The 26,379-nt window shown below is 35.5% G+C and overlaps 1 protein-coding gene across 2 annotated transcripts in view; it reads right to left on the bottom strand.

Moving 5' to 3' along the window:
- Window positions 1-6,829, bottom strand: part of LOC306869018 (tumor protein p53-inducible protein 11-like) — a 32,443-nt gene extending 25,614 nt beyond the window's left edge. Inside the window, exons 1-2 of one of the 2 annotated variants that reach the window (XM_079415562.1) lie at window positions 6,733-6,818; window positions 4,569-4,679 (exon numbers count right to left, since the gene is read on the bottom strand). The gene's annotated coding sequence lies outside the window, so the exon portion shown is untranslated. Of the gene's footprint in view, window positions 1-4,568; window positions 4,680-6,732 lie in introns of both variants that reach the window. The other variant, XM_079415563.1, reaches the window with a different exon arrangement.
- Window positions 6,830-26,379: the final 19,550 nt, after the last annotated feature.

Raw genomic sequence — 26,379 nt, 5'->3', positions numbered from 1 at the left:
TAATAAAGCTTTGTACCTCACTTGTGTCATAATACTCGCATTAAAATATTTCAAATGGGTAACCGTGTGTTATGCCGTTGCAATGCCGGTGGTTTTGGAAACGGATCACTGACCGCACATCACAACCCCATACGCCGTGCTTGCATTTGGGATAATTTTATTTAAAATCCCGATAATGTCAATTGCAAACATTGCGATGATGTTTTAAAATAAAACAACAAGCACCATGAAACCATTTAAAAAGGCGCATTCAGCGGTCTCCATGAAAGAATATGAAACGGCCACAAAGTATAATGATCCCGTGCATAACTACGGCGCTCTCTTCATTTTATCAATTGATCATAACCACATCCATTCATTTTACGATCCTGATACTAGCCTTTTATTTAGACTAAAAACCCTTTTCATTCGGGTGAGGAAGCTGGCGTTTTGAGTAGTAGCTATTTGCACATCCTGTCATGCCGGTTACTATGACACTGCAATAGACGCATTTTGCAGCATTAAGGTTAATGATTAATCGATTAATTGATCGTTAATTTAAACGATGATCGATTGTGGAAATGATCGAAAAATCGACATCCCTAGTTGTAATGCGTACTCTACATTAGCTCTATTGTTTATAATACATTGTTTTTGTTAAATAAAACCATATGATTTCTTGCTTTTGATACTTTATTTTAGGGCTGCACAATTAATCGATCTTTAAACATAATCATTCAAAGCCACAATTACAAAAATAAATAATTAAAAATGCCCACTTGCATTATTCTTTGTGCTTAAGAGGTGTTTACAGGGTTTAACAAACTCAAACACACTGGATAAAAGACATTTTGTCTAACTGATAGGCGTTGTCACTCTGTTGTGCATGATAGATATGTTAAACGCCAAACACGTCAAAAGCGGAACAAAATAGCGGTACTGGTTTGAACTGCGCACCACACTGACCCTTTATCTGCTCGCCTCAAAAGAAAACAGCGCAGCGCGAGCTTAGAGCGTATGCGTTTATTACAGTGACCAGTCGCGATCACATGCTAAACAACGCTGTGAAATCCAGTAAGAAGCACTCGAGTTCAGCGCAGTTCTTCAGTACAAATCACATCTCTTTAATTTAAACTAGTTTAAAGCCAAATAAATCGGAGCAGCAGAATCAGTGCAACAACGATCCAGTTAGAAGACGTTTCAATCCACAAATCACCCACATTTACCATAGTTTTACTGTAGTAACACTAATGAACATCAGTGGAGCTGCTCTGAGAGAAAACCAGTTTTATTTGAGAAAAAACATTGTTGTTTATTTAATTCTAACAAATAAGTTCTTGTTAAAAACTAACCAGAATTAAAAATATTTTGCTTATAATTTCTGCACAGGAGAGACTTGGTGTTGTTTCCCAACAAAAAGAAAATATATCGGTATCGGCCAAAATTATTTAAAAAATATCGGCATATTGGAAAAAATCCAATATCGTATAAGATAAATACATCCCTACTATATAGACATAAAAAAAACTAATAAAAATGACAAAAACACAACAGAATCACTCAAACTTAAAATAAAAAGATATGAAATCATCGAATTCAAAATATTAAAAAAAAACTACAATGGCATATCAAAGACACTTATATAACATCCTGAAAAATCTTGTAATGAAATATTTATATAGGTTTGCAAAATCTGTATCTGCACCTAGGCGAGCAGCACAAATTAGCATGACCAAATTCGATCTCATCAACAAAGTTGCCTACAAGACAAGAAAGCGGAAGATATTATTGTGGGCCCAGCTAACAATGTTCTTGAAAAACAAAATATATTAGGAATACAACAGCTATGATATGAGATTAATGACCCATGCCATTAAAATCTAAGAACATTGAATAACATCTCATGATATTTGTAAAAACGCTGAACTGACCAAACCAGAATTTTCAGTTATCACAGCAATAATTTGATTCACTCACAGTGAATTTGTCTCCCACACTCTTCCTCCCCGATGGCTCAGAGCAATAATAAACTAAGCTGTTTGCTTACACTAGCTGGATACCTTTAGCTGTAATAAGGCATCTCTGAACATGAACACCAAGTTAACAAAAGAAACCGTTCAACCATTAAATTTCAAGCCTGCCTCTCAATCAAACTTTGACAGCATCAAATCAGTATCAAATTATAGCCTATTTAACAATTATTCAGTGGTGACTAGAAAGCAAATCATTCTGCTGCCTTCAACATGTCTGGGTTAAAATCTTCAGTGCCAAAAGTAGGTAAATGCCCATTCCTTGCACTTCCTATACACTAAAGATTTTGCACACAGCCATCAAGCACATAATCATAATGTGTTTATAATTAATTCTGGGTAAACAGTTCAGCCTGATTCCCTTCTCTCTCTGCAAGTGTGTTTATTGTAATAAAGTTCAGTAAGATACAGAATAACATATGCAATCATTCCTAAATGACTGACATTCTTGTGGGGGAAAGATATAACATTTCAATGCACTTGCAAAACTCCTGAACATTTAGACAAATCTGCAAAATTTAGACAGTCTATGGTTATAAAAATAAATTAGTACCGCTAAATATTTAAATGCTTTTGCCAAAGAGGTTCCTGACAAAGACCCCTAAAGCTAATTAGGTTGGAGGTTGAAAAGCCCTTTTTGCTGCTGTTCAGTCATCTGTGTCGGGCAGTTAAAGGGTTGAGGATGTTCTTTCCATGGCCATGTGTGGGGAAAAATCTATTTGGTTTATATTTAAAGGCTACAGCCATTCAGCACTTTGCTTCACAAAAGACCCTTTGCATCTCATTTCACATGGTTAAGTGGATTGAAGCCTCCCATGCCATAGGAATCTTCATATCTTAGACAATGGAGCACGTGGAGGGTCAATATGCTATTTATAGAAAGATAAATACTTTATTGATCCGAAGGGGAATTTAGTAAATCAAAAAATTGCCCTTCCTAATATGTGACAGGCAATCAGCCGATACTGTGAGAAGTACTTCACTGTGCTCTTTGAAGGAAAACACGGCATCTGCCACAAGTCAAAATCATCTGCAAAACAGGAAGTTAACTTCCAAAACCTCTCAAATTCTTCTGTCAAGACTGTAAAATCATTTAATAATCAGGGTAAACATTGGCCAAATAAATGAAAACATTAGAAACCAAGCATCACATAAAACCATCATTTATCATTAACCTTAATCGACCCGCCATCTGTGTCTCTATTACTTTACAATATTGGTCATAACAAACCAAATTTAAACAGATGTAATGCATATGCTTAAAACGTGTTCAATACACAAGATGCTTATTATCTGGGCAAGCTTGGATGCTTTTCTCTTTTTATTTATACTTATTTTCTGTGTTTTCATGCCAAATGATCTTATAAAAAAGGTAATGCAGTGTCATATGATGATGACGTCAAGTCCAAGGACTAAACAAAACTGTGAGGCAAATTTATAGATTGAGACAGATGAGGACTTTTATGTGGAAAGATGGGAGTGTTAGTCTGCTAAATGCCATGGCTAGGATGGGTGGAGGGTTTGAAGGTGATGATGATAAGTCTAAAACCATTGGCTTTAAACTTTTTCAAAATCTAATTCTAGCAGTAACAGGAAGACAAAGTGACACTTGTTATTTGTAACTTTGGATGCATATTGTTTAATATACCCAAAAAAGCAGATATATACTTCACCAGCACCAGTCTTGACATGCTACAGGTGAAACCAAAAATGTACCCGCTCTACTGTAAAATAATTCCACAGCCCCCACACTCCTAACCTTATACCTACAAATTTACCACTGAATGGGAACAACAACGTTTCCTTCTGGCCTGGGGTTACTGATGATCCGGTAATTTGACTAAACACAGAGCCATTACCTCAATCAGTGCTGTTAATGTTTCACTTCATGAAGCACAGCATGCATCTTCCTCAGTGATTCAGTCCAAGGCCTCACAAAATTGCTTTTCTACAGCAAAAGGGCACAACGTCTAAAAAGGCTTTAGGAAGCATTTCATTCATCTTAAGTGTCGTGATTGTATGGACTCATGTGACCATGAAAAATGATGGCTGCAGACAATTTATTGCATTAATGAATTGCAATTAATTATAATGAAATTAATGCAATAAAAAATTTTAAACAATTACTCTGGCCCCTGACCTCTGTGGTCATTCAATAAAAAATTAATTTTCCAACAGAACAATTCAAGCTTGAAGTACCACCTTCATATTTTGCTTGTTTCACCTTAGACCTTTTGCGTGTTTTTCTTAGATTTAGAAAAATAAAAGGGTATATAAAATTTAATTAATTAATTAATAAAAAAAAAAATTATATAAAAAAAAAAAAAAAAAAGGCTGTGAATGATGATAGCATAACTACACATACGTACTGTCATGTGTTATCTGTGTTACTGACAGGCCAAAAAAAAGAAAAAAAAAAAAAAGATTTAGAAAAATTTGAATAGTAAAAGTATACAAAACTAAGATTTTCTGAAAAAAAAAAATCTAATAATATTATGGATTATAAACATGCCATTGTTTTATAAACATTGCATTTAAAAAAACATGTAAACCACTTACTTCTAGTCAATTAAGATGGAAACAGAATTTAAAATCCCACTCTCTGAACATATGGTCCAGTGTCTTGCAGTAAAATCTCAGATACGCATTCCACCATGCATCTACAGAAAGCTGAGGAACAGAAAAAATGATTAAGTAATGTGAAGCAGGTTACAGAAGTCAGACAGAGCACAGGGGACTGCCCCAACTAAGAGCGTTTCCTGTAATGCACGTCCATAATGAGGAACATCACATTAGGTGCCCATTTAATTTAGAATCTACTGTAAATCTGTTACAGCATTGAAAAGAAAAAGAAACTATTTTTAAGCCTTCAGGTTCTTAGCTAGGGCTTTTTCAATCAACATTGGCAAAATTTGTTATTTGCTCTTCTCAATGACTTTGCATCGTTGACATTTAAAAAAAAAAAAAACTGAAGTTGTACCTATAGGTGCTGAAACCCATCGGATGGCACTGTGGTGCAAAATGTATTAGATATTAATTCATTTAAGAAATGACCTTTACAAATGAGAAGAGCGGTGTCTTCTATTTCAGATTCAAAATCCTATTTACATTCTGTTATTTAAACAAAGATTAATTGAACATTTTATTTGCTCAGCTTGTGGCCGGCCCCTCTGCTTAAATCTTGATTAAATGAAATGTAACATTACAGGTATCACCTAAAAACGTGCAATGTGGATATAAAAAAAAATACAAAATTCTTGAAAAGTGACTAGGGGTTCCTATCAAACTTGGTTTTAAACCAAGACCTGTCTGATGAGAGTGTCATTAGCTTAAACTGTATCAGTGCAGTGTACATGGAATTTGGATCAAATAAAGTCCAATTAAACATAACTAGATATTATTTCACTAGACATAACTAGGCTTTCCTGAGTATGGCGCTAGCAACGCCAAGGTCATGGGTTCGATTCCCAGGGAAAGCAAAAGCTGATAAAATGTAAAAACTGTAACTTGAATGCAATGTAAGTCGCTTTGGATAAAAGCGTCTGCTAAATGCGTAAATGTCAATTTCAAACCACTTTAAAAGCAAGCAAAATGAGATCTTGTGGCCAGTTGTTATGCTTCCCCTCTGAAACCCTGTTCTAAACAGTGTTCGTTAACACTGATGCATTAAGTGCTTTAGATACAATTCTGTGCTTCTGAAAAATAGATAAGACTGTTAACACCGGTTCTGTGTTATCATAAAAGTGTATGATACTGCATAATGTCCACTGCATAATGAAAACTTCTACATCAACAGCCATTTATAAGTATAGCAAGAGTTTTAAAACAATGGTAACATTAACAGACAACATTTTGTTATTCAATATAGCTACTACCTGTCCATGTCAAACTCCTAAAGAATAAAAGTAGTTTATGTTGAAATACTGACTGTATAGCATGTCCATAATACAAATCAGAAAATAATTCTGTAGTCATGACACAAACACTTTCATTTGACCATACAAAAACATACTCTAACCTAAAATACCTAAAAATGCAGAGCTCTGCACTGTGAGGGTTGCCAGACTGGAATTATATAAATACTGCAATTAAAAGACAGTAAACAAATAAAACATATTATCGTTAACATCGAGAATTTTAAAAGCACTTTAGGCATGTAGATCAGATCAGACAAAATGCACTAATTTTAGTAAAGAATTTAAATAAAATACAGGTAGTCTATGCTTAAAACGTCTCAAAATGCCCTCAACAGACATCTGTCCATGTTGCACTGTAAGCTTAGCTTGCAAAATTATTTCAAACCATACCCATTTTACTCATTAGCTAGTCTCTATTTATTTTATTAAAATGTTCGCCAGAGATCGACAAACTGTCCAAATCCAGTCTATGTGTATTAAGACAGAGAGCAAGTCGAGTTTGGAAGACAAGTTGATTTATTCGCTAACTTTTCCATGGCAGCCAGTTGTTCTCTTTTGTCTAAAGCTTAAGTAAAATAATACTGTAAATTGTACGCATATTAACCGTAGAAGTTGTTTCCAGGGTTTCTTTAATCGAACCAAACAAAGAGAAGGTGACTAACTGTGTACACTCCCTTCCTTCAAAAAGAACATTGTCCTATTAACACTTTTGCTCTGTTTGAACAAAAGCAACAGCGATAATGCTTGATTTTAAATGTTGAATTGCTGCTAGCATTTCACACGAAAGATAAATCATCCATTTTTACCTTTTCTCGTAGACAAGCTGTTGTTTTCTACCTTGATGTAGTGCGCCACTCGCGTGCTACAGTTGTGACAATCGCAAAACCAACACAAGCTGCACGCACTTACCGTATCAGAAGAGAATTCGCGCGCTACGGCGGGAACCTACCGTAAGGAATGTAGCTGACTATACATTCTCGTCGTCTTCACTCTAAAATTACAGGCTTGTGTCTCTCACAGACAGCATGCATGTCTCGAAAGGGTTTTCGTCCTCATATGAAGCTGAAGGTGCCATATTGACTGCTTTTGCCAATAAAGAAGTCTATAGGTGTCAGAGTATGCCTTTGAGATTGATGACACTATGTTCATACATATGAATGTAAAAAAAAAAAAAATGTTGTTTCTGTGTGATATTCATACACAGAGACTTTTAGGCACTGCACTGCACACTTTTTTTCCAAGTAAAGTGGGATCATAAGCAGAAAGTAGGGCAGAGATATTAAGACTTATAGCAAGTAAATTTGCTGTATTTGAATACAGAAAATAGTGTTGCATAGTAGGTGATGTCGTTGCAGGGGAAGAAAAATAAATAAAAAAGAACAATAGCCTAAAGGGATAGTTCACCCAAAAATTCAAATTATTTTATCATATTCCAAACACAACACTGAGTATGACATTAGGGTGAGTAAATGATGACAGAATTTTCAATTTTGTGTGTATTATCCCTGCTGGTTTTTAGAACATGAGTTTCTGGTCCATGGTGTCCTGCCAGTCTGATTCATGTTAGCTCATGATCTCTGTTTTACCCAAGAGCCATTACAAAAATATGATGATATTGGAATTTACTTGTATAATTGGACATTGGACTCAAAAAAGTAAATGAGATATATAGCCCATCTGACCAGACAGAATGTTCTTCATTATTAAAGACAAGAAATGGGACTATAAGGCAGCCAATTTAGTGTGACCTGGTGAACATGCTGTCTTCAGCATAAATCAGAAGCAGCTGTTGGGTATCTGTAATTTATTGTGAGCATCTATTATATTGTGAAGGTATAAACTGAATCACTCAATCAAACTGAATACAACTAAAGGTGCTGTAATCTCTCTCGTGAAAATAAATCTAAGATTTTTGCATGAGTGCCTCAGCAGAAGCCATTTATCAATGCAGACTGTATGAACTAAACTAATCTGTAGATTAATCAGCACTTGGAAATTTCTCATTGCCGAATCTATTTTGTGCCCTGTGAAGCATGCAACCTCAAGACAGACATTTATTTATATTTATAAATGCATTTATTAAGTAATAAAAAAGGAAATGCAATCCCTCAGGTTGAAGACATTTTCAGTTATGATTTATTTAATACTAAGTCTAGGTTGGGAATGCTTCACATGGCATGGTTGTTTAAGTTTGCACTTTTTATATATAGTACAATTTGCAAAATTAGTTTCTGAAGTGAAGATGAAGTGCAAGGCGGTTCCAGAACATATAGAAGGCACAATTTAAATGAACAGTTCACCCAGAAATGTACTGACTCATCAGTGAATCCTCTGCAGTGAATGGGTGCCAACAGATGCTGTCATTCCACAAATGAGACTACAAATGTCTAGACACAGGCTGAATGACCTAAAATAGCTGATTACAAAGTTTACTTGTTACATTATAAGCCAAAAACAGGACAAAGCCGAGACAAAGTCTTTTAAACTCATTCATATATTCATTCATTCTGTATCCAGATAAGAAAAGCAAAATAACCTACTTTGATTTCACAGAAACGTCAATAAAAAGATATGGCACAAACCTCTTTACAGTTCTCACAAATGAATTACTTGCATCCTCAGTCAATTCCTGTCATATATGCAATATATTTGGATCATATTGCTGCATGCTTGTTCCTCCATCTAGTCCTCAAATCGTGTAGAAATCTCATCTCCAAAGTAAACCTCACTATGCACTTGCTCTCAACAGTAAAACACTATTTCTTGTACACAAGACCACAACAGCTTAATATTGTGAATAATGTCTTGTCATGCATTCCACAGCTTGAATCCCATCTTCTGTGATAATGCACCTCTGAAAGGCTCTTCACATGAGCTCAAACAGAAATGCTTTGGACACACTCCTGATTACCTCTGACCCTCATCAAATGCAGAGTGTAACTACTATAATCAGTCTTTGTGCATTAGAAAGTGCCTGGCCTACTTGCTCTCAAGAAAATAGGAATTATTTTAATGATAACTCACGAGTGATGAGTGATATGATATGCCTGAACCGGGTAAATGGTTAATCTATTACAAAAAATATAAAATACTATGAAAAGTTAAATGACTGTTTGCATTGCATATGACCTCAGTTAAATTCTAGCCATGTAATAGAATGGAATCCCATAGAGGAAAATATTGAGCCACTCCCCTGTTATTCTATGCTTCCCATGACACTTCTAATGGATCATAATGATGACTTAAGATGTAAAAGTGAACAGCAGAAAAGAAACATCCTGCCACAGAAGAGCAAGGAAAACCACAGTTGTTAACAGCAGTAAGTTAAAGTGAAAAGCATGATGTAAAGAGAGCAAAGAAGAAATGGCCATAAGGAACAAAGAACAAATACTTTTAAATGGAGTCATGACTCATACAGATGTAAATAATGACACTATAGAGAGGATATTTATCAGTCTCTGAGCTTTGGTTTGGTTCCTCTGTTTCATATTAAAATTCCATAAAAAATAAATATAAATAATAATTAAGAAAATATTTGTTTTTAGTTTTTCTCCGCTGGACAATTTACAAAAAACATGATAAGAGTATGTTATGATATTTATCAGTCATCTATCATTCATTGTTTAGATTCTTGTAGATTAAAAATATGTACCTTATATGAAACTGATCTTTTCAACCTACTAGTCTAATGTAAAACATACATCTGAAGAAAAAAAAATATTGAATTAATATATATTTGTACAGCATTTGAAAACTCCTGCTCTTGAGACGTTTGAGGGAAACTTCTGTGAAAAATTATAACTGCAACATGACACTGTGAAACAGGATTATTGCAATCCAAGAAAAACAGAGTGAGTTTAAATCCACCAGTTTTATTTAGACTACAGTATAACCCATCTTATTACATTGACATTTTCACATTTATAGATCAAGCAACATTAAAAGAATTCATCAAAGGTGCATATATATTGCGACTTTCCTGTACTTGCGGACAGTTTAATGGCTTCAGTTTAATGTATTTAAGTGCAGTGGTCATAAGAAACCAAAGGCATCACCATGGCAACAGAAACTGTGAGGAGATGGGATGGCAGAGGATCTAGAACTACCATCATTTGAAGCCACAACTTAATGACAACAAACCCATAAATGAAGAATTTAATGTGATTTATCCATTTACTGTCATTATAAACCTCATCAAAACACTACATTTCCTGCTAGTCATAGCCTATGTCCATCTCTAATGAAGTTCTCAGAACAGCCCATAAATAGATCACTACCTCATTTTGTGCTGTTGATTTTGGCATCATAAATAATAGTATTTTACAATGTATGACCAACACATATTAAACACATGATCAAGCCAAATAAGTAATCTCTTAGCTTTGCTCACTATACTTAATGTACCTCACAAAAGCCATTATCAATGTCCCCTTCCAGGTATTTGAATGAAAGATCTTATTTAGACCCCTATGTGTGGTCATAATGCATGGTGCTCTTTTCCATAGCAACATTTAAACCATCACAGCAACACTCATGCAGATAGACATTAAATGGCAAATGTAAAAAAAATAATAATAATAAAAATTATTTAAAAAAGAGATTCCCTTCAAATCAAAGAAATGTGTATGCTCTATAAAGTGTAAAACAAAATACTGTGTAAAAACCATTAATGGCTTAAGAGTTTTGTCTTATGGGTTGTTGTGATAAATGTACACAAGGAAGGACAAAATCTTATTCAGAAAGAGAGTGAGAGATAATGGTCCACTTCATGTTACAGTCCAGAAGGAAAGTGTACCCCCAGCTGAGATATAAAATTACCTCATTCCAGTGTGTTGAGACTTTGAGCTTGCAACAAAGAAGGGAATCTAATTTCCAACTCTTGAAAAAACAAATATCACCCCTGTTGTTGCACAAACGCAGATGTAGTACCACATGCATATAAACATATTAACTCCTTGACAGTGAGTATAATTTGTCTCAGATGTCACTATCTGCAAGACACAAGACATCACAAGGATTCACCTCACTCATTTTATTTAAAAAAGAATTTCTGTAAGAAAAAAAAGGCATCTGACACAATCTTGCCATTTTGGCTTTGATGTGAACATTTCTTGACAACTAATTGGTCAGTCCTAACAATAATGACAGATCTTGAACAAATTACTGTATGATTAATGTATGATTTTGAATAGGGTTGTGATCTAAATGTTCACTAACAAAATAGCTCCACCATGTGGACAGTATTGAAAATTATTTTTTAATTATAAAGACATAAAACCTGCCTTGGGTGTGACTTTTTTATGTAATCTCAGCCAGTTATGTATGATGTGCTTGTATTGAACTGACAGAATAGCCATAAATATGATTTTTTTTAAAGGAAAAATAAATGTATAATAAAGTCTCCAAAAAAGAAGTCATAAAACAAATGGACATCTATAGCTAGCTAATCAGCATTATAGCCTATATGAAATCCTTCATATACTGCAATACTAAATTTACAAACCACAAACTGAAATTATTCTCAGAGAAGATGCTGAATTCATTGCAAGTCTTCAGAACAAAGACCAGGGCATGTGTTGGACAACGGTGGATAGTATAAATGAACATTCAAAATGTCTATGTGAATCTAATAGTGACTAAGAGTGAAATCTGACATTTCTGCCCCAATAAACAGACTAGAAAATAATGACATATTTGAAACATCAAACCAAACCATTTCAATCCTACTGTCTATATTTTGTGTGTGTGTGTGTGTGTGTGTGTGTGTGTGTGTGTGTGTGTGATTTATCTTCTTATTTTTTCATGATTTGGTGTAAGATAACATTTTGGTGTCATGCAAATAACAATGACACATTTATTATGATTTGTTAAGATGCTCAAATGAACAGTTTAAGCATTCCATTGATTTTGACTCTGGATAACACTTATCTTCTCTCTCAAGCCTTTAATCCCATAAATTATACCATGTTTTTGTAATATTTAGATTTCATTAAAACTGACCTTAGTTCATAATAACAGGCCAGTGCGATTATATGATGTTCATTTTTCCACTGAATACTGGCCAAGTACCACACACACACACAAAAAAAAACACTAAAAAATAAGAGAACTTCAGAGAAATTAGAGTTTTATTAGCATCAAATGCTGAGGAACATTGTAGGTGATTGCTTTCCTTTGCAGGATGCTCTATAGCCCAATGATGGAAATGCTTACAGTGAATCTTTTATTAGCAGGGAAAAGTCCATAAATGTAAAGGCTGTGACTTCTGACTCTTGGCTTTGACTTTGTAATCTTATGGAACAAAGGCACTGAGGATTTAGTCTCTTTGGTACAATTGTATTATTTGCTGGTCACAGTTTGAAGGTGAGGTAAACACATATTTGCATGGTTTACCTGGTTTTAGAAATACTATTACCACTTATTAAACATAAAATTGATATATATATATATATATATATATATATATATATATATATATATATATATATATATATATATATATATATATATCGTTTTTCTATATATTGGTAATTCAGTTAAAGGTGATTCCAGAGTTTTTCCTTCTGTATTGGGGCCAACTGAGTCTTGGCTCAGCTCTCTGACATTCTTCAGCCTATTAAATTCCTGTTTTAGATTTGAAAGCACCAGCTTTCTTTCTTTCTGGTTTTCTTTTCAAACCAGTCTGTGGCATAGGAGCCAAACATGATTAAATGATGTAGGTATAATAAAAATGACATTGGTAGAAATATAGAAAGCTTTACCTTTCACAAGTGCTGCATTCACAAAATGCATTGGTTTCCCCAAAGAAACCATTGCCGTAATAACAAGAAATTGGCTAAATGTCTCTGAGCACTTTTACACACACTGTAAAAAAAAAGTGCAATGCATGGCAGCACAGGGTGCCAAACGTTTGCCATTAATGTGAATAACGGTGATGCACCATGAACTGAAGTAACGTTTACACAGCAACATGAGAAATGGTACACTGACCATACAATACAATAAAATGTTTAAAGTGTAATCTGAAATGACATGTTTTGTCTGTGTAATTAAGAAACATGCATAGACCATTAAATAAAATATCATTCTTTGACTGAAAATTGTAATAACATGTTTGAACCCTTATTTAATAAAACATGTTTTAACTGTAGATGTAAAAAACATGGTTAAACAGTTACTTAACTAAACCAATTTTGACTAGATATGCATAACATGTAAACCCATTACTCAAGAAAGCATGTTTTATCTGTAAACTGACAACTGTAAATTGAAATAACTTGTGTCTGCCAATATTTTAAGAAATGAACTGAAATGGACCATAATTTTGAATTACATGTACAGCACTTTATTTTAAAAATTCCCCCCTAACTTTAAATGTTTCACTTGTAAAAATTAGTTGCAATGATTTGAAATAGAACATGCATATGGTATCATGATTATGGCTTACAGCTGTAATTTTACATTAAACGATGACAATTTGTTTTTAATCTGCCATGTATAAAGGCTGTTAGTTATAGTGTATCTCACAAATGTCACACTCACAAAAATGAATTCATTACAGACAATCAATATTAATTAGTTCCCCTCTATGTAATGCAATAAAGTTTCTGTTGTAAATAACACCAATCTTATAAACTTAATGCATTATTGTGTTTTTGTAGTGTTGTCTACGCCAACCAGACATTGGTGGGTGGAGCTAATGTAAATGACCTCTGCCAACAAGTTGTGAAATATGAAATATGAGCAATAACGATTGCAGAAAAAAATAACATGATGTACAGAAATCGATTTCAATTGTACATCGATTTTATTTTATTGATAGATCAATTTTTTTTATCATTACCTCAACTGCTGCGTTCTCATAGGCTGAATCCCTCTCGAAGAAACTAGAGGTTCTTGGTTCGAATCCGACCTTGTAAACATGTTTTTTTTTAGCATCATAAAAACCAAAGATGTTAATCCATGATTGTATATCAAGAATACGAATATGTTTGTGTGCATTTTATTTTGTGATTTCACCACAACAAATTCAGGGTCTCTGCAATAGATTGATTAATAATACTTGTTAATAAATAGACTGATTGAAGCGCTCCTCTGCGAGAACTGTGATGACTACACGAGCACAAGGGAACACTGACTGTTGCCTTCAGCCACTGATAACGGCGGAAACGAGCACTCAGTATGTTTTCAGAAACAACACATTCCAGCGCCTGATCGCTTATTTAACGAATGATATGAATGCTCTGCTCTGCTACCTAAAATCGTTATTGGGTACATTCGTGCAGCGAGGTGTTTCAAAAGGTGGTGGGGACAAAATCGCTCCTTACGATTAGTGGGGACGTCTCACCCGTGCCACCGCAAATTACGCGTTTTCCAGTATTAATATTATACATACATATTATAATCAGTTAAATAGCTGACAAAATGTAGGCTACATTTGGTGTCAATGTATGCGTTTTTATGGAAATTCACAGTTCTGATCAAAATGTGATATGATTGTAAAATTCTACTGTTTTTTTCTGTAAAAATAAATTTTTCCCAACTCTAAAAAAACATTATATATTAACTTTTTTTTAAGGACATGTAAGGTTAATAATACATAATTACTTTTAATTAAAGGAATTTTTTTTTTTTTTTTTCAGTAACACATATAACCTGTTGAACAACAGGTAAAATGTACATTTGGTGTCAATGTATGCATTTTTATGGAATTACCCAGTTCTTATTAAAATGTGATATTACTGTTCAATTCTACAGTTTTTTCTCCGTAAAAATACATTTATTTTTTACAGTGCAGGCTGTATCTCGACCAGCAGACACAAAGCATTTTACTGTCCTTTATATTTCTGATGCTTTATTTCAGGAAATATTTAATCTGTATAATAAATCACAATTACTTTGCATTTAAGACTACAATCTGAAAAGAAGCAGCAGCACAGTATTAAAAATAATTTGGGATTTTTTTTAAGCACTAAATTGGACAACATTAGGCTATCTAAACTTCATATAGGCCTAGTTGCTGTTCAGATGTGACAATACCATGCTTAACAGAAGCAGCAAGTCCCAGCCATAATTGAGCACAGCTTTTGCAGGTTGAACATATCTGAAGTAATTTTCCCCATGCTTCAATAACACACCCTCCTAACCTGCTGAAAGTTCAGTAATAAAACCAACCAGGCATTAAAATCTGTCATTTCATTTCCTGCAATAAAAAGCCCTAAGAAATGAAGAGTTTGATATTCTATTTGATATTCCAAGAAGATGCATGTATTTAGTTCTTACAATTCTTCTGAAGTAGACATTTTTGCTCTGTTTTGCTCTGATGAGTTTGGGAATGTCTCAAACCCAATTTCAGAAGCGAACATGCGTAGATAAGCAAATACCCGCTGACCATAAACACCTTCATTAAATGCTGCTTTGAGTACACTACATGCAGATATTAAATTCAGTTATTGAATACCTACTCTAAGACTATGTGTGCTATTTCAAAAAAGCTTCTCTTGGCTCAGTCTCATTTAGTCTTATGGATATAACAATGCCTGCCCCACTCACCGGAGGTCAAGCCTTTCTCAGCTTTTTCCAAATTATAGGTAGTTTCGTAACATTTTATGTTGATTGGAAATTCTTAATTATTGCCCTGATGGTGGAAATGGGAATTTTCACTGCTCTAGCTCTTTTCTTAAAGCCACTTCACTAATTTGTGAAGCTCAATTATTTTTTGCTGCACATCAGAAATATATTCTTTGTTTTTTCTCATTGTGATGGATGATTAAGGGAATTTGGGCTTTGTTTTCCCTCCTATTTACATTTCTGTGAAACAGGAAGCCATGGCTGGATAATTTCATGTTCATAATCACCCTGGAGTGCTCAAAATTGTGAATATGAATGGGAATATACTTCAGAGATATTTTACTCATAAGAATTTCTAGGGGTGCCAATAATTGTGTCCAACGTGCATTTGAGGAAAACATTTATTTCATAATGGTATTTCCCCCCATTTTAAATTCTTATTATCCAATGAAAGGTTAGATTTTTGTGAATTTTTCAAATAAAAGATCAAAAGGATTAACAATGCAGATTAATTTTCACAGCCTTCTTTGATCATATTTACCAAGGGTGCCAATATTTTTGGCCATGACTGTGTGTGTGTGTGTGTGTGTGTGTGTATACAGTGGTGTGAAAAAGTGTTGGCCCCCTTACTGATTTTTTATTTTTTTGCATGTTTGTCACACTTTAATGTTTCAGATCATCAAACAAATTTAAATATTAATCAAAGATAACACAAGTAAACACAACATGAAGTTTTTAAATGAAGGGTTTTTTTATGAAGGGAAAACAAAATCCAAACCCACATGGCCCTGTGTGAAAAAGTGTTTGGGATTGGAGAATTTTCAATCAACATAAAATGTTACGAAACTGCCTATAATTTGGAAAAAGTTTAGGGGGGATGAAACTCTAAAAGTGCTGAACTTCTTAGCTGGTAAAACATGTATGTGTTGAAACGGCTAATAATAAAATGTGACATTCTGTAGTTTTGTCTCATATTCATCTTTTAATCATATTTGTAAATGTCTTGACTCCAAAGCCAACAGAGCAATTTTGTCTTTACTGTTCCAATATTTTGGAGGGCACTGTATATATATGGCAATTAATTTTCTTGGCTTCTCACAGCCATTTCATACCCTCAAGTTAACTGGTTTAATTCCATGTGTTCAAGAGGTATTTTTTCCGGGTGACTGTGGAACTACTGCACCTCAGTTGAATGAATGAATGATGGATTTATATAGCGCTTTTATTGTGTATTGCCATACACCCAAAGCGCTTTACGATCATGTGGGGGTTTCTCCTCAACCACCACCAGTGTGCAGCATCCACTTGGATGATGCTACGGCAGCCACAGTACAACGGCGCCAGTGCGCTCACCACACACCAGTTACAGGTGGAGAGGAGAGAGTGATAGAGGATGGGGATTACTAGGAGGCCATGATTGATAAGGGCCAGTGAAGGGAATTTGGCCAGGACACCGGGGTTACACCCCTACTCTTTACGAGAAGTGCCATGGGATTTTTAGTGACCACTGAGAGCCAGGACCTCGGTTTAACATCTCATCTGAAAGACGGTGCTTTTTACAGTATAGTGTCCCCGTCACTATACTGGGGTGTTAGGACCCACACAGACCACAGGGTGAGCACCCCCTGCTGGCCTCACTAACACCTCTTCCAACAGCAACCTAGTTTTTCCAGGAGGTATCCCATCCAGGTACTGACCAGGCTCAACCCTGCTTAGCTTCAGTGGGCAACCAGTCTTGGGCTGTAGGGTGATATGGCTGTGTTCAGTTTTAAACGTACTGCATGATACTAAACAAACAGTTTAACTGTTAACAAACAGGTTTAAGTAAATAAGCCACAGCACAATATCTAATAACTTTAACTTATTAAATAAACACACAGAACTTAGAAAATAGGTATGTCGCCTCGGGGTAGAGGTGCCAGATTTATGTCCGTTGTAAACAAACATTTTTGCTCATTTATCGCAACTTACGAAGTTTTACTCTTTCCCATTTTTTTCAGTGACAATTGAGAATTGTTTCCAGATGTCTGACTTGCCTGGCTTTGCTTTTGTCAAGTGAACAGTCGCTTTAATTTTATTCTCAACTTAAAGTGTGGACTCCACTTCTATACACGCCAAACCTACCGTTCCCCACGGATCTCCCGCGAAATTTTCTGACCGCCCACTCCCGCCCGCAGCAAAGGTAAAACCGTCCGCTCCCGCGAGATCTGCGTTGGGTCCCGCGCGGGAGCCCAAACCCAATGCAGCCCTCTAACCCCGACCCCCCGGAACACGATCGCGATTTCTACATATCACGGGGCCTCGAGTGGAAATGCTGTTTAGGATGCCCAGAAACTGTACAATACAGCCAAATAGTGGCAGTGAAATGTTTGATATTTTTATACCATATGTCACCAGATGGCACCAAAGATACCAAATATTTAGGTTTCGGCTGTCTGAACTTACTGCAATTATTATTAGGGCCCAAGCCACTAAGGCGCAGGGGCCTCTTGTCCTTCTAAGGATTATTATTATTATTTTTATTTTTTTTCAAGTACTAAAATCAGAGATCACAATATCATTATTATCTTTCAAATTCTAATAAATAAATGAATAAAACAAAATGGTACAAATAATGTGCAGCACATGCAAAGCATGCAGTGACTGTGGCAACTTTAACATTCGAAAGGATACCATGGCAAAGTTATCAATTTCCTTATTCAAAGTGATTTTATTTACATGAATATATGATTAACCTGAAGAATAAAAGCTTCATCATACATTTGGAAAGTTATGAGCTAAAATCACACACAGATAAGGGTTTGACACTCACGAGATGAGACAAAATTTAAGTACTATTTTAAAGAAATTTTCAATGACAAAATAATCGTCTTTTAAATCACAAAAAGCAAAATGCTGAGCTCCGCAAAACAATGTAGTTATATTTTAAAAATGTTATATTAAAATATTTTTAACTAATCTAGAGCCATAACTACAATTATTTTTGTAATCAAGTAATCAACTGATTATTTTGACAATTGAGTAATCTGATATTTAGCTTTTGCTAACAAGATTCAGACAAACGTTATTCAGGTTATACAGACACAAGCTTCATATACAGTATATAATATAGTTATACATAACATATCTTGTTGCGTTTTTTCCTCTAATAATCCTATATCTCTTTCCACTAATGCAATAAAGCACATATACATATTTTTGTATTAATCAAAAAAGGCAAGTAACTGTAAAACTGAGCTTTTCAGTTGGAGAGCCAGGGACAGGGTGGAAAATGGTGGGATATTATTAAATTTATACCCATATAAAAAAATTTAAAAAGGAAGGCATTTCAAAATCCCTTTAGTTTCAGAAATACATTTCCACCTTTTTCAAAGAACAGGATGTCCTGTGAAAGAAAAGGAAAATGAAGAGAGATCAGTCCAAACAAGAATCACTACTACATATTTGAACAAAACTGCATTCTGTTGATTTATTTTATTAATTGATGTAATTTCATAGTACTCAGTACCAAGTCTAATTAATTTCCAAAACAGTTAAAAATATCAGATTTTAATGAACTTTCCTAGTATACAATAGTTCTGTCCTGTGAATCGCCAAAATCATTTGCTTAATACTCACAATAAGGAGGCAAGCACCCAAAAGTACAGCCTTCATTTTAACATCCATGTCCATCGGGAACCGGATACAAAAGTTGGTGGCATCACTGATGCATTTCTTAATGAAACCACTCCGCTGTTTTGTGATTTGACCGATAGACTGTTTACCAATCATCCTGTTCGGGGGAAGTCGTGGCCTAATGGTTAGAGTGTCGGACTTGTAATCCAAAGGTTGCGGGTTCGAGTCTCGGGCCAGCAGGGATTGTAGGTGGGGGGAGTGAATGTCCAGCGCTCTCTCCACCCTCAATACCACGACTGAGGTGCCCTTGAGCAAGGCACCGAACCCCCAACTGCTCCCCGGGCGCCGCAGCATAAATGGCTGCCCACTGCTCCGGGTGTGTGTTCACGGTGTGTGTGTGTTCACTTCTCACTTCACTTTTACCTAAAGACAAACCTTCTTAGTAGTGCAAAAGATGTGTGTAATCCTAACACCAAACGCAAAACACCTTAACATTTAAGTCTAAAAAAAATTATATCATTATTTCTCTAATCTTGCCTAAAAATAACCGTTACCTCAAAGTTAACATCACCACAGCATTTGCATGGAAGGAAGGGTCCCTGGATCTTCAGTAGTACCTCATTGTTGGGGCCCAGAATAGAGAATTTAAGTAAAAAGCAGGACCACTCCTGTTTCACATAGCCAATGGTTACTCCAGGTGGAGCCTGTACCTCAATCTGAGGGTGGAAAATTCTCATCAATTTATAAACAAGAAAATAAAGTATGCCAAAATGTTTGCAATGAATAGACAGACAAGCTAAGTTATTTAAGGCACCTTGGAGTGACAGGTGCTTCAGAGCACTGAATAGAAATGTATAGCAGTTTCCTGAATTCTTTTTTTAAAGGCTCTCGGAAACGGGACCATATTACCCCTATTCTTTCTTCTCTACATTGGCTGCCAGTCCGTTATAGGATTGATTTTGTTGTTTGTTTTTAAATCTTTAAATGGTCTTGCACCACCATATATTTCAGATTTATTACAATTTATAACGCACAACTGGCTCTTAAAGGGAATGGGAGATGAGACTCTGATTGGTTTATTGCACGTTATGCCCAAAACACACCCATTACTCACTAAGAGAACAGGGACAACCTTTTTAGACCATGCGCCGGGTGCGAAGACCATTTTTCCCGTCATTAAACTACCAAAAGTAGATTTGAACATGCCCTAAGTGCACCTGTGCTGTGTGCTTTAGACCATGCGCTTAGATCGTTAAATAGGGCCTATTGTCTTTTAAAATAATGGCAGTTTAATGCCTACAAAAACGGCTCATAGTGACTACAAGGAGCTACTTCCCGGGTTGATGACATCACAAACCATGAAATTTACATAAACCCCAGCCCCGGGAATATGCAACAAAGGGAGCGGGGCCATGTTGCACTGCTTTAGAGAAGAGGAAGAGTTGTAACCAATCTGAGCCCATTATGTATTTCTGAGGGAGGGGCTTCATAAAACCAGGAAGTGTTCATAAGAGAAGGGACAGAGCAGTGCAGAATAAAGGTAAATTATGTGAAAAATAATGTGTTTTTTTTTTTTTTTTTTACGAAACATTAACACATATTAGACGGCACCCCATAAACACAATCAAGCCTAGTAAAAAAAAAAAAAAGAAGTCAACCACCCCTTTAATGTTCATTAAATACATACACACTGTTCAACAAAGTACATAGGAAAATATTTTGAGAAGTGCATGTGGAGCTGTTTATCTTGTTCAAAACTGATTTAATTGTATGTTTTTAAGCCTAATTTCCTATAAAATAAGTAACATTTGCATATCTAAATATTATTTAACACTCTATACTTACCTGCATATGGCTGAGCCTGGTGAGGTGCTGGATTGCTTGGATCAGACTCAATACTGGCTGAACTGGAGGTGGTTGATTCATTGACTGAAGTTCTATGACTTCTGACTGAGGCATGGGATTTGAAAGGTTTATTTGGAAGGGATGACCTAGTTTAAGACAATAATTAAAATTAAATGTTGATTTGTGTCCTTATTATGTTCTCTTGTGTTCCTAGATCATTAAATTAGCTGACAACAAAGAGACAACAAAGCAAATTTGAAAATGTTAAATTTTGTTGTATATGAAAAAAGGCCTGTTTTAGTTGAACATCTGAACATCTTAATATGTCATTCTTTTTTTTATTATTGTTATTTTTTTTTTTATTTTTACTTGCATGTGACTGGACCTGGCCAGGTGCTGGATTACTTGGATCAGATGGATTCAAGACTGGCTGAACTTTTGTGGCTGGAGGAGCCGGTGCAGGGGCCTCATGTATAAAACTGTCTGTAGATTTTATCAAGTGTACGTACGCACAAAAGCAAGATTTTGTGTACGCACAAAAGTTTTCAGATTTATAAAAGCATGCGTGCGCCAGAACATGTGCAAAAATCCCTTTATAAATCCCAGTCAGGGGAAGATTGTGCAACGTGCATCTCCACCCCATCTCCTCCCAGAAATCACCATATATGGAGCTTACAACGCCTAGTTTTACAATGCATAACCTCATCTGCATATCATTTCCATGCATATTTCCATCCATGTGACACCATGTTTAACACTGTCAAAGGTACAAGACGTTAAGGAAATATGAGATATGGACTAAATGCTATTTGTGCCACATTAATTTTTATTGCCAAAATCATCCAGAATATTTTAGAATATATCAAAATATTCCTAAAAATATATCTGTTTAGTTCTCAGATAAATAGCCTATTTTAGAATATACTTGACCTCATTCTTTCCACTGAAATAGTATTTCAGTTGTTTTAAACAACTCAAATCAAATCAAAGTTATGTAGTTTTGCTGAAAAGGTTAACATTTTTTTGCTATTTTAGTGGAAATAGGCAAAGTATTTTAAAAAGGAAACAGGCAAATCTTACTGTCCCTCGTCCCGTCCCGTCCCCCAAGTTGTATCCTTCAAATACAGTGGTATTTTTCATAATGTTGTGGAGATGCCTTCACACGGCATCAACACCTCTATGCAGCTGCGGTTGTACAGTAGCTATTATTCAAACCGGGCAATGGACCGTTGGACCACCGAATCCAGCAGTGTCCGCCATAATATAGAAGTGTGCATCATTGATCATTGTTCTTGATAAAAAAATTCTTATAACATGAGATCCGCAGTTTAGTTTAAATATATGATTTATTATAGCACTCATAGCTGTCATTATAACATTGCATGCCACAGGAAAAGTGATTAATCTGTAGCATCTGCTTATGATCCTTGATGGTCATTGGGACTTTAAATCTTAGGAGACCCCTTTTAGCCTTTTGACATTTGCATATAATTCACAGCCCTGGCCCCACATTCGACCTTTATATGGGTGCTAAACTGCCAATGGTTGCCCCCCCCCCCCCCCCCCCACACTGTCTATCATTGATTGACTATCTTTTCTCTCCATCAGACTTCAAACACATTCCAGAGAACTAAATAATCCTCGATACCAGACACTAACGGCCTAGCTGACCAGTGGACTACCTCCACGATTACAACACACATAACACACATGCATAGAGACATTTCCTTTATTTAGAATATTAATTCCTGAAGATAAATATATAATTGATAACAAACCGTTATAATGAATTATGTTCATCTCATTTGAGCTAATTTGCTACAAAGTGCATCAACAAATATGTCTAAATTCATATAATTTTGGTTTAACTTCTGTGTAATGACTTTGTCATTTCAGTGCTTATCTCCATTGATGAGAGTGGAATATTTAATGTAAATGTGTATATCGAAATGAAAACAGTGTAAAATCATTGTTTACTTCATTACTCCAGGAAAAAAGTGCGTACGCACAGTCAAGAGCATCCGAACGGAGCGCACATATGTACGCCAAGTTTATTTTAAATAAATCCAGATATGTGCTTGGAAAACAGCGTTTATACATGCCTTCTGGTTGAGGCATGAGATTTGGATGTTGTTTTTTAGTTGGTTTTGGTGGACAGTCTAGTTTTAGACCAGGGCTGTCCAAACTCGGTCCTGGAGGGCCGGTGTCCTGCAGAGTTTAGCTCTAACTTGCCTCAACACACCTGCATGGAAGTTTCTAGTATGCCTAGTAAGAGCTTGATTAGCTGCTTCAGGTGTGTTTAATTGGGGTTGGAGCTAAACTCTGCAGGACACCGGCCCTCCAGGACCGAGTTTGGACAGCCCTGTTTTAGACAATATTCAATAAAACTGTCTCACTCTAGTATCAGTTTTCTTGTGGTCTGAATCATTGAATGACCAGACATCTCAGGGTTTCAGATCACAGACATCCATCTTTACAATCTTCACAAATGTGAAAGAGATTTGAGTGCCAAAGTGGGAGGTGAGATTTTCAGTGAATAACCATTTTAATTTTGTCTATTCATCCGACAAAGCTGTCATATGGTCTACTTTTAGGATCAGTGGCTTTTCTGATCAATGTGGAACTTGTTGGTTAAAAGGTGACATTATACCTATTCAGTGATGCATTTAAACAGCAAAGAAAACAAGAAAAACGAAAGCTTAAGAGACAGTTGACAAACAAAAAACATACTGATACCATATCTATAGAATGTGGCCAAACGTCATTGTGCATTCCATTCCTCCATCTTCTTGATCTGAATTTTTACATTAAACAAATGATCTTGGGCATTCGAACAAGATAAATTGGTATACTAGATAAATCACTAAGTATTAGGGTGTGTATCACCTGCTATAGAAAAAAAATGGCATAGTAAACCTGTGACTTAACTGAATAATTAAAGGCAATTTAAATTATTACTATTATACTATTCAAACTAATAAAACTTCAGTACCTGGTTCTGACATGTTGAAGATCTTTTGTTAAGAGCAGTCACACAGCCACTATGGTGATGGAGAAAAAGTAAATGAAGTTTATTGAATTTGCACACAAAAATGTGTCCAAATGAAGTCATATAGAAAGAGCATGATTTCCCACAACTACAAAGACCAAAGGTAAATTATCACTCACCTATCAAAACTCTAAATAAAATCCTTCCTCTTGGGATGTTCCACAAATTAAATTAAACTTCCTTGGTGTTGGAATGATTGTTCGGATAAATTATTTGTTGAGATTTTCACATGCAGAATGTGGATACCTGCGTTTGTGGCATTATCCCTAACATGTATTTGCAGTTTCTGTTTTGACAGTATCTCCTCCTTTTTTCTTACATATTTAAATTAGCAACCTGACAAAGGTGTACCACTTTAAAAAAAGAAACAAATTACCTTATCTTTGCAGGCTATCAGTTATGTAATTTATGTATTTGAGGGGTGAGAACCAGAAGGGCATAAGTGTCATTTTGGGTGAAATAGAGATATACAGGTGCATCTAAAAAAAAAAATTTGAATAAAACATTTTTCTTTTTTTTTGTAACTTGTTTCAAAAAGTGAAACTTTCATATATTTTAGATTCATTACATGTAAAGTGAAACTTTTCAAAAGTTTTTTTTTTTTTTTTTGTTTTGTTTTAATTTTGATGATAAGAGTTTACAAGCTCTCAAAATATTAGAATATCTATATTTGTGTTTCATTAAATGACCATCCCTACAGTATAAATTCTGGGTATCTCTTATTCTTTGAAAACACAATAATGGGGAAGACTGCTGACTTGGCAATGGTCCAGAAGACAATCATTGACACCCTCCACTAAGAGGGTAAGTCACAGAAGGTCATTACTGAAAGGGGTGGCTGTTCATAGAGTGCTGTATCAAAGCATAATAAATGCAAAGTTGACCGGAAGGAAGAATTTGGGTAGGAAAAGGTGCACAAGCAACAGGGATGACCGCAAGCTTGAGAATACTGTCAAGCAAAGCTGATTCAAACACTTGGGAGAGCTTCACAAGGAGTGGATTGAGGCTGGAGTCAGTGCAGCAAGAGTCACAACGCTCAGACCTCTTCAGGAAAAGGGCTACCAAGCCACTTCTGAACCTGAGACAACGCCAGAAGCATCTTAGCTGGGTTGTGGAGAAAAAGAACTGGACTGTTGCTCAGTGGTCCAAAGTCCTCTTTTCAGATGAAAGTAAATTTTGCATTTCATTTGGAAATCAAGGTCCCAGAGTCTGGAGGAAGAGTGGAGAGGCACAGAATCCATGTTGCTTGAAGTCCAGTGTGAAGTTTCCACACTCAGTGAGGATTTGGGCTGCCATGTCATCTGCTGGTGTTGGTCCACTGTGTTTTCTGAAGTCCACAGTCAACGTAGCCATCTACCAGGAAATTTTAGAGCACTTCATGCTTCCTTCTGCTGACAAGCTTTATGGAGATGCTGATTTCATTTTCCAGCAGGACTTAGCACCTGCCCACACTGCCAAAGGTACCAAAATCTGATTCTGTGCTTGATTGGCCAGCAAACTCTCCTGACCTGAACCCCATAGAGAATCTATGGGGTATTGTCAAGAGGAAGATGAGAGACACCAGACCCAACAATGCAGATGACCTGAAGGCCGCTATCAAAGCAACCAGGGCTTCCATTACACCTGAGCAGTGCCACAGGCTGATTGCCTCCATGCCACACCGCATTGATGCATTCATGCAAAAGGAGGCCCAACCAAGTATTGAGTGCATAGAAATGAACATACTTTTCAGAAGCCTGACATTTCTGTTTAAAATAACCTTTTTTTATTGATCTTATGTAATATAAGACACTGAATTTTGGGTTTTCAGTATCTGTAAGTCATAATCATCAAAATTTCAAGAAATAAAGGCTTGAAATATTTCACTCTATGTGTAATGAATCTATATAATATGAGTTTCACTTTCTGAAATGAGTGACAAAAAATATTGACCTTTTTCACGATATTCAAATTTTTTGAGATGTACCTGTATACACACAGAAAACCATGCAACTACTTGCTTGTTTTTCCTGTTTTCAGCTGTTGCCAGAGTCAGTAAATTGCATATAACCCCCATCATCATGCATTACTTGACTGTAGGAACATCCGTATAAATAATCAAACTGAATTTCCGCACAATAAAACTGAATTTCCTTGTAAAAAGACTGAAAAATATACTTTATGCATGAAACAAGTCTAGAAGTACATGAATAAGGTTGCATGTTACACTATAATAAAAATTATAAAAAAATAGAAATATTTAAAGCAGCAAAAATATATAAAAGTTAATTGATTGTACTAACAGTAATTTGTAATAATTTTAGGTTATGATTGTTAAAAAGGCACCAGTGAACAGTTACTCATGATACCTCGCTTGTCATTGTATATATTGCTG

The sequence above is a fragment of the Barbus barbus genome (genome assembly GCF_936440315.1).
Source record: "Barbus barbus genome assembly, chromosome: 1".
Lineage (NCBI taxonomy): Eukaryota > Metazoa > Chordata > Actinopteri > Cypriniformes > Cyprinidae > Barbus > Barbus barbus.
This window is presented reverse-complemented; position numbering and strand designations above follow the sequence as displayed.